The sequence below is a fragment of the Phyllopteryx taeniolatus genome, chromosome 6, assembly GCF_024500385.1.
Source record: "Phyllopteryx taeniolatus isolate TA_2022b chromosome 6, UOR_Ptae_1.2, whole genome shotgun sequence".
NCBI lineage: Eukaryota > Metazoa > Chordata > Actinopteri > Syngnathiformes > Syngnathidae > Phyllopteryx > Phyllopteryx taeniolatus.
The window spans coordinates 13,200,032-13,206,622 of NC_084507.1; the positions used below are offsets into that span (position 1 = coordinate 13,200,032).

A 6,591-nucleotide genomic window follows, 5' to 3' on the forward strand; every position below is an offset into this window, starting at 1 on the left:
AATGTGGAATAAAAACTACGTAGGCTACTTACCTAACAACCCCGAAAAAGCAGCAGCAGCGAGCGCGTCCTGGAACAAACTGCGTTTCGGAAGGTTAAGATGTTGCTGCCTCCGTCGTAGCCAACAGTACCTCCACCTCCGCCGCCCACCCGTGTGGCGACTCACTGCTCCCTCGCGCGTGAATGGCGTGACGTGGTTTGACGAGTAAAAAGGTTAGAAAAAAACACTGTTCCAACGGTGCGAGCTTCGGTACATTGGCGGGAGTGTTTTCATAATCATTCAGTCGGCAGTTTTAAGTCCGCCGTAAGGGGGCGCTCTGGTTGCTCTGTCCTCTTTTTTTTTTCTGGCCTGAAAAGTTGCGTCGTTTCCCGCCAGTCAGAATGAGTCGCGTTGTGCCCCACGGGCCATGAACGCGCCACTACCTTGTATGTGTGTGTGCGGGGGGTTGAGGAAACTCTTACATAAGCCCTTAATAAGAGACGACAGGGCGGGGGGTTTGTTATTAAAACGTTAGATCAGGGGTGGGCAAGCCACTGAGCTCAAGCGCATCGTTTGATTTTTAGGCAGATGGGCCCGGTCATAAAAAAAGAAGTGAAAATGTGTATGTAAGATCTTTATTTTAATATTTTAAGATCTTTAAAAATTCATTCTCATTTTAAAATTATATAATTTATCATTTATTTAATTAAATTATTTAGCAAAATAAAACAATCATTTCTCTTTGACTTACTTATAATTTATTTCTTTATATTAATTAACCACATATGTAATGAAATACATATAAAATATATGCATATATTTTTTTTTATTTCACTAATATTTTTTTATCTTCTTATGATTATAATCGACTTTATGCGGAACAACCACATGACCTACCCGGAAAACAGGTTAGCGGACTCCGACGTGCTGTGTATGTTGCAATAATGAGCATAACTAGGGGCTGATGACATGATGGTTTGGACCTGAGCTTGCTAAAATTTAGTTTTCTTTATGACTGGTGTCTTCAAAAGCTAAGTGCATGTGGATCATTTATTTATACATATACTGTATATTGTTGGGCGGCACGGTGGGCGACTGGTTAGAGCGTTGCATCTCCAAAGCTCTTCAACCGGTTTTGTTGAATGTGGAGGCATATACCCTATTAATACCTGTTAATGTGAATTACTGATTTTCATTGTTTCTGTGACAGAGACAATATAATTCTACTCTTAATGTGGGCAGCTCGGTGGTCGACCGGTCAGCACGACTGCCTCACAGTTCAGAAGTCATGGGGTCGTATCCGGGCTGTGGCCTTCCTGTGTGGAGTTTGCACGTTCTCCCTGTGCTTGCGTTGGTTTTCTCCAGGTACTCCAGTTTCCTCACACATTCCAAAACCTGCATGTTAGGTTAACTGAGGACTCTAAATTTTTCTGAATGCTTGTTTGTCTATATGTGTCCTGTGTTTGGCTGGCATCCAATCCAGAGTGTACACAGTATAGAAAGCGGTATAGAAATTAGATAGATGTGAAGTGTGACAATTAGTTTAGCTTATTCATTTATTTATCGGGGACCAGGTACAAACAAAACTAAATCGAGAGCAGACATGCTTTATACCAGATTACGACTTCATAGCTAATTTCCATCTGAAGTACCATTGACAGGTAGAAAATTTAAGTTAAAAGAGATTAAAAGGGGCAAACCATATACGCATACGTATCTGCATTTACTGCACATAAATTGTATTCTTCACACCTGTACGGTAACAAACTGCATTTTTCAAAATATAGCCCCTTGGTTTACATTACGGTGAACCCTACTATTTGCGAGGGATGGGATGGGGACCAATCCCAACTGCGAATAGCGAAAATACGCTATTAATTGACGCTCCCTTATATTTTGCTGACCCCTGTGTTAGATTAAAACGGCGACGATGTGACACAAAGTTTGACTACTAGAGTGATTTTATTGTGGAAATGTTGACATTAATGGGAGAGCAGTTGATGATTCCATATTTTTTCCCACCTCAATATGTTGAATCATTAATTTTAGTAATAAAGCTATTGGTAAACTCCCTCACAGTTCTGAGGTTATGGGTTTGAATCTTGGCTCAGGCCTTCCTGTGTGAAATTTGCATGTTCTCCCTGTGCATGTGTGGGGTATCTCCAGGAACTAAGTCTTGAATGTGACTAATAAATTTTAGAAATAAAATATACAGATAAACACAGTCTTGTGGTTAGCACGTTTTACAGTCAAGATGTCCTAAATAGATAATCTGTTCCAAGGTCTGTTGATGTCATAAAACCTTTATTTACTGTACAGACGCATTTGAAAGTAACATTTTTAACATTCTTGACTGCTGCACACATGTAGAATAAGTTAACCACTGTTAATATTCTAAATAATGAGACGCTCAGTCTAAACTTTAATGTGTAATGTTGAGGCTGGTCCGAGTTTGTGTCGCAGTAAAAAGTCAAACCTTTCCCTTTACTCACTGAACTGAGGTGTAGTGAGGTACAGTATGCCAAGGTCACACGCGTGACGACCGTTCCGACTTTTGTGCCATTTGGAGTCATATTTTCATTAATATTGTGGTCAAATTTTAAATTGAAGAGGCCCAACGGTTAAGCAAAACCCAAATCATCAGTTTAACTAGTGCTACAGCATGCACCAATTTGGCTTCGGGGATCAATAAGGCCCATCTCATTCTGAGTAATGCGATACAATTATTGTTTATAATCATAAAAGTAAGTAATCAGAGCCGAAAGCCTCCCCAATCCCCCAGCAGACAATGCAGGACATTATTGCTCAATTGTTATCACTGATGGTGATATTGTGCTCTTGTGGGAAGATATGTATTAATTTGATGACTGCAAAATATGCCGACTCGGGGCTCTGGTATCTGGGGCAGTTTTCCTTTCTTGGCCAGGTTGGTAATCAAGCTTTGCATAGAGGATTAACTAACGATTCAGGAGGCCCTGGAGCAACATTTGCTTTTTTATGCTTTATCTTCATCCATCGACTCCCACCTTTTGTGCTTGCTACTCTTTCAATTACAGTGCACTGACACCAAAACATTCAGCAAACAACAGTGTCTACATTACTTATGGAATGTAACCTTTTAAAACAGATTTGTACACATGTATACAGCTTTAACCATGTAAGGCACTCTAGTGGATATAAAAAGTCTACACACCCGTATTCAAATGCCTCATTTTTGTGATATGAAAAAATGAGACCAAGAAATCCTTTCAAAATGTTTTCGACCATGAATGTGACCTACAACCTGTACACACACAATTGAGAAAAAGTTTTTTTGAGAGGGAAGTAAAAATCAACTACTGAGATAATGTAATTGAACAAATGGGCACACCTTCACAACTGGGGATGTGACTGTACGGAATTTACCAATCACATTGAAACTTAAGTTAAATGGGATTCAGCACACAACTGTTTAAAGTGCCTCTGATTAACACCAAATACAGTTAAGATATTCGAGTAGGCTTTTCACAAGATTTTTTGCTTTCTAGCAGAAGACTGAAGTTTTTGTGCTAACACTGACTGGTATTTGTAAATGTTCATAATTCTCTCACCTTCACTAATGCTGTAGAAAAGTAACCCCAAAGCTGTGATGAGCAGTGTTGTGTTTTTGATCCAAACATACCTGTTGGAATTATGACCAAAAAGTTAAACCTTGGTTTCAGCCGACATATATTTGGCACATTTCAAGTGTGTTTTTTCAAAATTTTAAATAAAACCTAGGTAGAACATTTTGGCCATCTTTCCAAAAAGTATGGTTGGCGCAAACACAACACCGCTCATCAGCAAAAGAACATCATACCTACAGTGACGCATGGTGGTGGCAGCATCATGCTTTGGGACTGGTTTTATTCAGCTGGAACTGGGACCTTAGTCAAGGTGGAGGGAATTATGAACACTTCTAAATAACAGTCAGTGTTAGCACAACATCTTCAGGGTTCTACTGGAAAGAAAAAAATGTCAGTAAAAGCCTACTAGAATGACTGAAATTTATTTGGGGTTAAACAGAGGCACTTTAAATGGTGGCAGGTGTGTGCTGACCCCATTTAACATGAATTACAATGTAATTAGTTAATTCAGAACACAGCCTCATCCCCAGTTATAAGCGTGCGTGGACACTTGTGCACCCACATTATCTCAGTTGTTTATTTTTCCTCCCCTTCTTGAAAAGGTAAATTCTTCAATTGAATTGCACAGGTTATATAAATTAATGGTGAATTTTTGTTGTTGTTTTTTTCTATTCACAAAAACCTGGCATTTTAACTGCGTGTACAGCAGATGTCTTATATCAACTGTATATACTGTAAGAGCTTCCAAGTGATTAACGAGTTGTTTTTTATATCAATGAAAGCCCCCAAAAAGGATGCAAACAAGTTTCCCAACATTTTTACTTCATGGTTTACAAGCTGCCTACAAGCATAAAAGCAATGTTGGAGCATGCTGTGTTATAGATTTCACCACAGGCAAATTAAAGAGAAAAGGCAGCAATTAACAAGGAAAGACAGACATATTATGGCTCGTAAAAACATAAGAATTTGGAAAGAAAGCCAAAGAAGTCAGCGAGTAGTTTCTTTTTGAAACATGAGGAGTTGATTATGTGCAGTATCAGGCACGTGCACAGACATTCTTGGGTGCAGGTGCTCAAGCCAAAAAAGAGTATTGCCAAAATTATTCATACAATTAGGAACAGTAGTATGTATATATGTATTTTTTTTAACACAATCAACACAGTAAATAATACAACTTTTAACAAAGGAGGTGACACGTCAGGTTTTTGTGATATTGAAAAATGAGACCAAGATAAAACATTAAAAGACATTTCACTATTAGTTAATCTGTAACCTGTAAAACTCAAGTGAAAAAAAATAGAGAGGGGAAGTAACAATAAACAACTGAGATAATATGGTCCCACAAGTGCACACACCGTGTGTGTGTGTGTGTTGGGGGTATGTTTAAATTAGCAATTGGTGGCTTCAATTACGGTAAGAAATTTGAAACTTGACGACTTTGTGAAGTTGTTGGTGGGGTGGGAGTGCGGTCAGAGAATTGTATTTGGCAAGAAACAGAGTAACCATTAAAACGAACCAATTTCACCATGGCAAGAAATATGCTGTACAAATATACAGTATCTATAATTCTTGATCCTTGGGCTAGGTATCCATTCATTTTCCGTACCGCTTCTTCTCACTGGGGTCGCGGAAATGCTGGAGCCTATCCCAGCTAACTCTGGGCGAGAGGCAGGGTACACCCTGAACTGATCGCCAACCATTCGCAAGGCACATATAGACAAAAAACATTTGCACACACATTCACACCTCTGGGTAATTTAGAGTCTTCAATTAACCTACCATGCATGTTTTTGGGATGTGGGAGGAAACCAGAGTACCCGGAGAAAACCCACACAGGCACAGGGAGAACATGCAAATTCCACACAGGGAAGGCCGGATTTGAACCCGGGCCCTTAGAACTGTGAGGCAAATGGGCTAACAAGTCACCGTGCCGCCTGGAGTAGGTATGTCACAAAAAATTTCAAACCACCCGTATGTCAAAAAAGAGGATATTGAATAGAGATTTTAAACACAAATTAAATGAACCCTAGTTTGTATGAATCAGATAAGGATTAAGGATTTTATAACACTTATTATGTCGCAAATAAACCCAAAAGTACTTGCCCAGAAATCAATGTAAATACATTGGAAATGTGCGAGCAAAACCTTCAAACTTCAAACTTCACAGAAAACATGAATAGTTATGATATCACGTCCATACAGTTTTCAATCGTTTCCGAATCCTATTAATGTGTGATTTTGGATGCTGAAATCAAGGAATATTTTCATGTCAAAACCACAGAAAATCATATCTGAATCAAAAATTTCAAAAATTAGGTGGTAAAGGTAGGGTATATCCCGACAATGTTTTCGGAAAAGAACAAGGACTACCTTGCGCGAAACAATGAGAAAACGCAGTTTTGGTGGACCTCTGCTAAATCCAAGTGCCAGAAAGCCGGCACAGCTAAATGGAAAGAAAATGATGGCCAGTTTTCTAACATAACTACTTGGGGGTATTTTGATGAAAGCAAGCCACAAACGTGATATTAAGACATTTAGTAACTGTTTTAAAATGTGAAAAAAATGTGTCACTCCTCCTTTTGTTTTTTTAATAGAGAAAAAAATATTCTTCTTAGAGCTTTATCAAGACATCCAAACAAATCATTTTTGTTCTACAGTACAGAGTCTTGACTTGTATTGGAATTTTGCACATGTAGGAAGAGCGACCACTCCATTTTACTGTTGTTGAGCCTGATGCGACCTGATTGGCGGTTCCTGGAAACGTCACTTCCTGTGATCCTGTCAGGCAGGCTGCGTGATGGCGGCCACCACGACGTAGCTGGCACATTGACTTCTACCGAGAAGTGCGTGCGAGTTGTCCTCCACGTTATCCTTGAATGTAAACGAGTGGATGGCATTATTATAAAATTTAAAAAAATGAATACTGAGCGTGCCGGTAAATGTATTTGTGTGCTTGCAATTGGTAAAATATTCGTGTTGTCTGTAACTTGCTAGCCTCCTAGCTCTC

At 39.1% G+C, this 6,591-nt stretch overlaps 2 protein-coding genes across 12 annotated transcripts in view; one reads left to right on the forward strand and one right to left on the reverse strand.

Annotated features, from left to right (window-relative positions):
* The window catches only part of LOC133479435 (histone-lysine N-methyltransferase ASH1L-like), a 31,463-nt gene extending 31,133 nt beyond the window's left edge, over window positions 1–330 (reverse strand). For 4 of the 9 annotated variants that reach the window (XR_009788944.1, XR_009788943.1, XR_009788942.1 and 1 more), the window contains exon 1: window positions 33–320. The gene's annotated coding sequence lies outside the window, so the exon portion shown is untranslated. Of the gene's footprint in view, window positions 1–32 lie in introns of all 9 variants that reach the window. The other 5 variants (XR_009788941.1, XM_061776438.1, XM_061776436.1 and 2 more) reach the window with 3 other exon arrangements.
* Window positions 331–1,263: 933 nt separating this feature from the next.
* dap3 (death associated protein 3) overlaps window positions 1,264–6,591 on the forward strand; it is a 17,043-nt gene continuing 11,715 nt past the window's right edge. The window contains exon 1 of one of the 3 annotated variants that reach the window (XM_061776448.1): window positions 1,264–1,344. The gene's annotated coding sequence lies outside the window, so the exon portion shown is untranslated. Of the gene's footprint in view, window positions 1,345–6,280 lie in introns of those variants that run through there. The other 2 variants (XM_061776446.1, XM_061776447.1) reach the window with 2 other exon arrangements.